This window comes from Corylus avellana, chromosome ca1 (assembly GCF_901000735.1).
Source record: "Corylus avellana chromosome ca1, CavTom2PMs-1.0".
Taxonomy (NCBI): Eukaryota; Viridiplantae; Streptophyta; class Magnoliopsida; order Fagales; family Betulaceae; genus Corylus; species Corylus avellana.
The window spans coordinates 49,364,761-49,374,755 of NC_081541.1; the positions used below are offsets into that span (position 1 = coordinate 49,364,761).

At 34.8% G+C, this 9,995-nt stretch overlaps 1 pseudogene; it reads right to left on the minus strand.

The window, feature by feature from the left end:
- Nucleotides 1-218: 218 nt before the first annotated feature.
- On the minus strand, nt 219-4,262 carry LOC132167454 (cucumisin-like; annotated as a pseudogene).
- Between the last annotated feature and the right edge of the window lie 5,733 nt (nt 4,263-9,995).

Below are 9,995 nucleotides of genomic sequence, written 5' to 3' on the forward strand. Positions count from 1 at the left end.
AAAAAATTGAATTTAGTGAATTGAAGTGATAGTTTTACTAAGATAAATTACAAATATATTAATACATAAAAGATTAATTTGTAATATATAAAAACATTTCTTATAATATAAAATATTTTTGAAATTAAATTCTAATTAAAAAAACTGCACATAATCCGGGTTATAAGCTAATTAAATTAAAGCTAAAATCTTTATTTGGTACACTATACAAAGCAGTGTAGAACTAAAGCAAAGGCTCAAATAATTACAATCATTTTCCTCCATGTTCCGCCAATACTTTCATTTTATTTGCATATTCCTTCAATTATTAATGTAATACATGTAGCATAGAATGTCATGGATCATTCAACAGACAGAATGAGGGGGCTCCTCACCTGGAAGGTACCATCATCCCATACTAAATCAGCAGAGGCAATAAATTTATCTATTAATGTTCCTTCAATCATGAGCACAAACGATAGCTTTTGTCCAAGAGATGTGAATGATAGAACTGTAGGGTTCACTTTGATTGCAAGTCCAAGTGGGGTGGTCACAATAGCTTTATACGTAGACGTTGGTGATCCCACATTGGTGACGGTCCGATTGAAAACATGACTAATAGATTCCGAGGGCGGTGTGGATAGGGCAAATGAAGGATAGTTTAGATCGAAGACCCTTCCATTAGTGGCTTCAGAACAGCTACTATTGTCCCTAGTAACAAGTTCTAATAACCTAGTATTATATCCTTGGCTACACAAATATTTTATGTAGTCAAGTGCATCAATATCATATATTAAACTAGGATTTGGTGCCTTAAGAGGATTTATATTGCCTGCACCATACGCAAATTCAGCCTCTAGGTTCTTTTCAGCACTCATGGGAGTAGCTGCAAGAAATACACCAAATTGAAATTAGTTAATCATGGTTATGGTCTGCATACATGCATTAAAATTATATAATTTAGATAGAAATTACCAGTAGTCATAAGGGCCGATTTGATAGCGGCAAGTGAACTTGTGGGGTGAAATGATTTGATGTAGGCAGCTGCCCCTGTAGCATGTGGGCAAGCCATTGATGTTCCGGAGTCTATATTGTATGGCAACAATCTGTCATCACCAATCATTTTTGTAATTGGGAAAAGTGGAGACCATGCCGCTAGGATGTTGACGCCAGGAGCAGCTAAATCCGGCTACAACAACATTAAAACAGGTCTCAATGAGATTATAAGTAATACAAAAGCGCAAATATAAATATGACTATTACCTTGAGAATGTTGAAAGTAGCTGGACTTGGGCCCCTTGATGAGAAGGAGGCTATGTATGGAGAAAATGTATCAGTACCCTCCTCACTCTTAAGAATAGTTACGGTTGGGCTTCTGTAAATTGTGTATGTTGGTTAGGATTAGAATGTTTTGTGAACTTCTTTCATTTTAAAGATATTATAGATTAGAATAATACCTAGCCGATTTTATGTACGAGTACACCTTGCTACCATCCTGTGAGTCAAGGTAAGATGCAGGCAAGGGAAAAGTCTTTGAAGCTCTTAGCTTGGCTGGGCCTAGCATCACAGTACCCGCTGCACCAGCTACAAATGCCACTTCCCCAGTATCCAGGCCATCGCAAAGTACAATTTTACCCTTAACCAAATTTTCATCCAGCGAACCTTCTATACTGCAGAACCTGCGTTAATGTAGCAATAGGTTCCACTTTAGTACTCTTTAACTATCATGTATAAATGTGTCTACGTACAATTAGTACTACTATATATATATTCTGAAACACAGGGAATATTAATATTTCACCCGCTAGTTTCAAAGATTTATATATGCAAACAAAAGCAAATGGTTAAACTTATTCTCTTTGTCCATGTATACATCAAAAAGTAGTTAAAGCTTATTCGAAAGAAAATTGTCGTTACCTGGAAACGAAGCCCTGGAAACCTCCCGTAGTGTTTGGTGCATCTCCACCATAAATTATTGGATATGTTTCATTCTTGAGGTCAAATGTATTAATTGAAATTCCCTACACATGGAGTAAAGAAATTCTACAAATTAATTGGTAGTTCTAATTCTATGCACGTAAATTTCAACGAGCTTAAGAAAATGGTTGGATATATATAGGACACAACACGGGGCAGGACTTTATAATTACCTCATAGATCTTGTTGTTACCTAATTGGATCTTAGTGGTGAACTTTCGGTCTATGGTACTTGCAGCCACAGAGAGAGACCATGGCGAAAAGTTTGTGATGGTTGCTACACCTGGACCTTCGTTACCAGCAGCCATTGATGTTAATATTCCTTTACTCATAGCATGAAAGGAACCAATGGCTATTGGATCTTCAAAATAGGGCCGAGCAATTTTGCTAGCGATGGAAAGAGATATTATATCAACGCCATCATCAATGGCATCATCAAATGCTTTAAGAATGTCGGCATCTGAACAGGAATCGGCAATGGACCAACATATTTTGTAGACAGCAATACGTGCTGATGGAACTCCTCCTCGTGCTGTTCCCAACCCATACCCCAGTAGGCTTGCCCCGCTAACTAAATTCCCAGCTGCTGTTGATGCTGTATGTGTACCATGACCACTGATATCTCTAGGAGATAAAATATCATCTTCGGTAAATGATCTACTGCTACGGTAATATTGTGCTCCAATGATTTTACTGCACAAGTGTAAGTGTAGCCACATTTGTTAATTAGTTGTGCTTTTTGACTGTGTGTGCGTGTTTGCACCTGAAATTGTTGTGAAGATAAATACGTACTTGTTGCAAGTGAAATTGGTGCAGGTGCCCTTCCATTTGGTAGGTGGTGGACCAAATCCTTCGTCACTAAAGCTTTTTGACTCCGGCCAAATTCCACTGTCAAACACTTTCAATAGGTCACTTTCAATAAGTCTTCTAGGAATTTGTTCTGAAAAGCCAAGAAAGTCCTATGACCTTGTTGTTTGAAGACTTTGTTGTTCGCTAGGAAAAACAGACACCACGCCATCCATTCCTATATATTCATGATTAATGTTGCAATTTACAATTTTTGTTGTACATATACAAAACATGGGGGGAGAGATTAGGTCCACCAACCCGCTATTTTTTGAGCTTCTTGCTCCGTTAACTCCGCTGCAAATCCATTGAAACTCCTCATGTAGCTATGGATTAAAGATTCGGGTCCAATACTGCAGTGCAGGCATATAAATTTGACATGTTAAACGGCTTGACGCATTCCAAATCCCTTAATAATTATGATGGTCCTTATAATTACTACACGTATACCCAAATTTTTATTTATTTTTTATGTTGATTTAAAGCTAACAAATTAACTATGAAGGCACATTTAGAGTTTCTTTTGGGACAAATAGAGGGACAAATTTTTTAGGGAAAAGTACACTTTACCCCCCTAAAGTTTGGGGCGATTTTCAATTCGACCACCAATGTTTCAATTTTTGCAATGCACCCCCTCAAACTTGCAAATTTTTTTTCAATTTGACCAATATCATCCCAAAATTCTCATATTGCCCCTAATTTTTTTATTTTTTATTTTTTATAAATAAACTTTTTTAAAAAAATATTCGGGGTAGCCGTAGCCACCCCCTTTGGCCATTTGGCCATTTTTGCACTCCCAATTTTTTTTTTTTTTTTATAAAAAATTAAAAATTAGGGGCAATATGGGAATTTTGGGATGACAGTGGTCGAATTGAAAAAAATTTGCAAGTTTGGGGGGGTGCATTGCAAAAATTGAAACATTAGTAGTCGAATTGAAAATCGCCCAAAACTTTGGGGGGCTAAAATGTAATTTTCCCAATTTTTTATTTTGATATTGTCTATATCAGACCAATAAAAAACATGACATGTATATCCAAATCTACACCCAATCTGTCTTATGGGCAATTAAAAAAATTCAAGAATGCTTTTATAACCTGCCAATGACTTCTTGTAGCATGCTTGTGTGAAGGGATGATGTGGAAGCCTCATCCAACTGCCTGTTGCCCATGTACACAATATAAGCCTGCATTCACAATATCATAGGCAGAAAATGAAACCTGTTATATCATCCCACATGAAGAAGAAGGCCAATTTTTTAGAGAGATTTGGCCGTGAATAAAGTGGATAATTATATATAAGATCGCTTATATATATATATATATATATATATATGAGATGAGCCTATAGAGATATATATTTACCTTTCGGTCATTCTGAGAAGCTGAGTGACCAACAAGGAGAGTGCAGGCGAGAGTATTGATGAGGAGAAGCCATGAAAGACTAGAGCTTTTGCTTGCCATTGGAGGGGTCAGCTATAAACTTGTCTACAATGTATATATATATATATATGGAACTGGTGGGGTTCGAAGAAGTTGGGGTTGGGGGTGCCGGGTGAAACTCTCCACCACTGACGCCCGGTCAATTCACACCTAGGTGACCAAGTCCAATTTAACGACGACAGTGCTTGATATTTCTAACCATTCCCTTCACATGATGTAGATGTTCTACCCTTATATGATAAAGAACTCAAATCTTACGAAATTCTGAAATGGTCAGACATGGCATTGGCAGCTGCCTTGCCGAGGGTGTTAAGTCTTCATCTGCCACTAGCGCCGTAAATAAACAAGTATGTTCGACAACCCGCTCGATATCCGCTCGGTTTAACTCGACTCAAACTCGAACTCGATATTATACAAACCCGGTTGTTGTTGTAGAAAACCACTCGATTAATAAATGATATATACCCGACTTGCTCGAGAAAACTCGATAAAAGCTTGCGAGCTCAACTTGTTTAAAATCGACCGGGCTTGTTTACCCAACTCATTAGCTCGTTATATATATATATATGTTCGATCGATTGGATGTTCGATCGATCGAATGATCCTATCAAAATCAAGCGGACTAATGCACTAGGATCATTCATATGTTTTTATTATGATTGATCGAACTAATGCACAATGATAATATCAGAAGATCGATCGGATGTTCGAATGATCGAATGATCCTATCAAGCTCAATCAGACTAATGCATTAGGATTGTTCGGACGATCGATTGGACGTTCGATCGATCAGATGAACCTATCACGGTCAATCATACTAATGCACTAGGATCGATCAGATGTTCTTATCATGATTAATCAGCTAATTAATGCACAAGGATCAATCAGATGTTCTTATCATGATTGATTGGATTAAGGCATAAGGATACATAAGGATCAACGATCCTATGTAATTGCATCAAACTAAACTAGTCAAAATCAAATGCACTTTAGTATGAATGTAGGCTATATACAGAACCACCTTAATCTTTGTGTCTTTCTCATATTATTCGCTTTATATTTATCTTATTATATGTTTCTATAGTGTGAACAGTGACACATCACTAATTAGTGACGTGTGAACAGTAACATGTCACCTTATAAAAAATTTTCAAAAAAAAAAGCTTTTGGAAAAAGGAAATATATATATATATATATATAGTGACATGTGAACAAAGAACAGTAATTAGTGACGTCACAAATTTTGAATTTCAAAAATTAAAATTTGAAGATATTTAAGAGAAAGAGAGTGAGAAATTAATGACGTTTTTACTGTTCACACGTCAGTAATTTGTTACGTATAAACAGTGACAATCTCTAATTTTCAAATTTTAAATTTAAAAATTGAGGCCTTGTCAGGCGTCACTCTCAGGTGGTTCAGCCCTATGCCTTAAAATCAAACCCCTCCCCTGCCTCTTTTATTTCTCTTTTCTTTTCTTCTTTTCTTTTTCTTTTCTCTTCTTTCTTCTTTTCTTTTTCTTTTCTCTTCTTTCTTCTTCTCGTCTTCCTCTTTTCTCAGACAAGAACAAAGAGATCTCCAACGTTGGAGATCTCTCTGAAGGGGCGTGTGTTCACACGCCGAACTCCGCCGAGCACCACGCCGCCGCCACATTGCCGCTGCCATCCTCACCTTCGCTGGCGTCAACAGAGGACGCCGGTACAGCTAGCCTCGCCGGTGTCCTCTGCTGTGCCGGCGTCATCATGGAGAAGAAGGAGAAAAGAAGAAGGAAGAGGAGGAGAAGAAGATGAGGGAGAGTCAAAAATGAATCTAAGGGAGAATAGGGAGAAGAAAATGAAGATAATCCGGAGAAAAAATGAAAATATATATATATATATATATATATATTTTCAAAAAAAAAAAATTAATGAAATTTTTTACTGTTCACACGTCACCAAACGCCACTACCCCCGTTTCTAGTCTACCCAACTTTTGCCGTTTCAAAAACGTCATTACAGGCATGTCACTAACCTAATATTAATATATATATATATATATTTTTTTTTTTTTTGGAGGGCAAAAATAGGTCACTAATGAGTAGTCATTAAACATCAAACTTTTTGTAGTGAGAAATGATAGAATTCATTCTATTTTTAACTATCTTTTAACCATCTCCATAGTGAATGAATGAATCTATCATTAAATTTGTGTGGTGTCACATTAGTTCACAAATTTAATGGTTGATATATTGAATTTGTAAGATGAGATGAAAAAAATGAGAAAAATATCGACGTGAATCAAATTTTTTTTTTTTTTTTTTTTTTTTTTTTTAAAGCATGTGAGAAGCTGATGTAGCAAGTTATACATATCCTATTTTGAGGGGGGAAAATCAAAGATTAAAGATGAAGGAAAAACCCATTAATAAAAGAAATTGGAATACTACAAAAATATTTATTAAAGAGTTACACAATCATAATTGACCCTCATGCATATTGTGGCCTACGTCATGTATATATATATATATTATATGGTACATGTAAGTGTCAAGAACTATTGTATTGGAGAAAGCATGCCATTTTTCTAATTTATTATCTCTTTTTTTTTTTTTTTTTTTTAACAAACATTGCATTAAGAACAAGAGAACAGTACAACCCCTCAAGGGGGAAAGAAAACAGAAGGTGGATCTAATCCACTACAATTAGAGATGGGAAGAAGAGGAGGAGGGAGGAGAATGCAGCCCGAGTAAATTCTTGCCGCAGCCCAATATGTCACATGATGGGAGCAAAAGTTTGCACTTTTGTTAATCTTCTTGACTCTCTTTACGTATTCTATAAACCATAATAGAAAGGTTGGACCTGAGCAATTGGTTGCTAGTCCTACCACACCGATTCTAAGAAAATTTAAACAAGTTGTGTTTGAGCAGCTTGATACCGTTGACTATCTATCGGTTGTATTGCATTACCCGAAAACATGTCCACTTGGACTCGATCTCTTTTGAACAAGTCAACTTGCTTATTAAGTAGGCCGAAAAAAACAAAATGGGAAGAAAGAAGAGAAGTTCAATGTTCTTGCCTTCATCAACTTGCTCCTTGCCTTCTACTTCGCCAGCTTGGTGCCTTTGATTATTAGTTTTATTTCCGCACTTTGCGTATACTCGACTATAGTGCTACAGATTGAGGTTGGACTTATCAGTTATCACCTCGATGATTCCAATATATAATAGAAATGTTTTCTTTTTCTTATCTATTTCTCATTCATCTCTTTTTTTAATTTATCATTGAATTTATAAGACCTAAATGGGGTCTTACTGGTCCATTTAATGGTGAATTTGAAAAATAGGAGAAACTTCACTACTTAATTAACCCCCTAAACTTTTATCACTTTTGTAATCACCCCTAAAGTTATAAAACTCTCCATTTAGTGTATTCAACTTTGAAATGTTTGCAATGTCATCCATCCATTAGAATTTTCTATTAAATATTAATAGAGACCTTAGAAGTTAGAAATTTTCAAAATACCCTTGTTTTTTTAAAAAAAAAATATTTAATTAAGGTATTTTTGTAGTTTTATAAATTTTACAGGGATATAATGGTCATTTCATCCCCTTCTGACCTGATTTAACCTCAAACCCTAACGGGAGGGGTGACATTGCAAACTTTTTAAAATTCAATACACTAAATTGAGAATGATTGCGAAAGTGAAGAAAGTTTAGGGGAGTTAAGTAAAGTTTTCTAAAAAAAAGTATAAATGAAGTTGAAAAATAGCAATTTTCTTCAAATAAAATTCTGAATTCAATTTCCTGACAAGAAAATAATGGTCAATCTCTATAAAGTCTATTCGTTCATGAAATACAAGATTTGTGGCAATGTGGATTGCCCCCTTGTTGTCATAATACAATCTAACCAGCTGCAAATGTGTTATATTGAGGTCCATCAATCGGTGTTTCAATCAAGTGATTTCACAACCAATGGAAACCATTGATCTTTAGATCCCAAGTAAGAATGATATATAATTCATGATAATGAGATCATTTTTATTAGATATATATACGAAATGTTGTTGAAGAAAATGTAGTTCTAACTAATTGATCCATAGATCTTATATATCTATCTATATGAAGAGGAAATCATGTAGCGAAGGGGATTTTTATTAATTTGTACAAAATGATACTTCAAACTTGGAATGAGCATGAATAAATTAATGATATTTCTTTATCTTTTGAGTTGTTTTGCCGGAACTCTGCTTCAGTTGCTGAGTGGGAGATGGCGGTTTGTTTCTTGGTGTTCCAAGAATGTAATAACCTGATGTTTAACCTAGTTTAAATGTTCCACAATTGGTATAATTGAGATTGGTGTTGGATTGAGTGTGGAAGTATGGAGTTTTTGGAAATGTAGTATATCCACTCATCCTTCACAAAAGGAGTACCTTATCATTGCTCAATAGAATTATACAAGGTTAATCACAAATTTGATGTTTCTATCTATTAATTTTGAAGAATTAGTTGATAAAACACCATACTCCAGCCCAACAGAACTTACAATAAAAAGAAACAAATTAATACAATAAAATGATAAGCTTAAAGCTTCTTATAGTTATTTAAATAGCCAATTAATCTCTCTTAATAAAGAACCAATGTGAAATTTGGCATCTATATTACTATATATATAAAACCTTCACAATCATATCTACCCACATAATTAATGTGGGACAAACTTTCCGATGTATCACAATCTTTCCCATTTAAATTCATGCCGTCAATCTTCATGACTAAGGCCTACATTTGTAATGCCACAATATCTCAAGATGTTAATATTAATTTCGCTTTGATTGTATTTGTCACGATTTAAGAAAAGTATTAACCTTTGTATGTGTTATACGCCATTAACCCAAAAGGACTAGCTAGCTAGCCACATATGTGGAGACAAACTTCTTTACTTCACCTATGACGACAATCGGGTACGTACTCTATTTTATTATTATTATTATTATCTTTTCTTGTGTTTCATCAGTTGGCACCTAATTACACATCTTACTTATCTACTTCAAAAGAAAATTATTTTTAATCATAGATTCTCTCCATTATTGTCCTAATTCTTTTTATTTTATTATTTCTACTTTCTATTTGTATGGCATCAGAATCTCTCATTTATCCCAAACCATTTGTGTTGATACATTTGACTCATTGCCTAGTGTCGGCTTACCACCCTTTTGGCCTTTCTTGACATAGTTGACTATTTCTTCTATATCTTACGTACCCGCCACTTCTTTATAATTCTAATTAAATCCTTTACTTGTTCCATTTTTCTACTTCATGAAGATTATTACTGGGAAATCTTTAAACAGGAGATTTGAAGCCCAGCAAGTAAGCAATGTCTTCTTTTTTCTTTTTCCTTTTTTCTTTTTTTTATGAAGTTTATTTATAATTAGTTACCTCAATTAGAATTTAGGCGTTCCTAAGAAGTAACTCAATCAGTTGAAGATCACAGCTCATAAAGTGGAGATTACTAGTTCAAATCTCTCTCCTCATCCCATGTGCGAACACGTCCCACAAAAAAAATTAAAATTAAAATTTAGGCGTATGATTTCTCATGTCTACAAACGCGAAATCAGCTGCTAATAAGTTTGCTATTTCTCATGATCAATGATATTAACAAGAGCATCAAAGTAAACTTGAGCTACCATGTCAATCTCGTCACCCCATCATTTATAGTAATTTTTTAAAATACATGTTAACATTGATTTCATATATATATATATATATATTTCAGTACATCGAT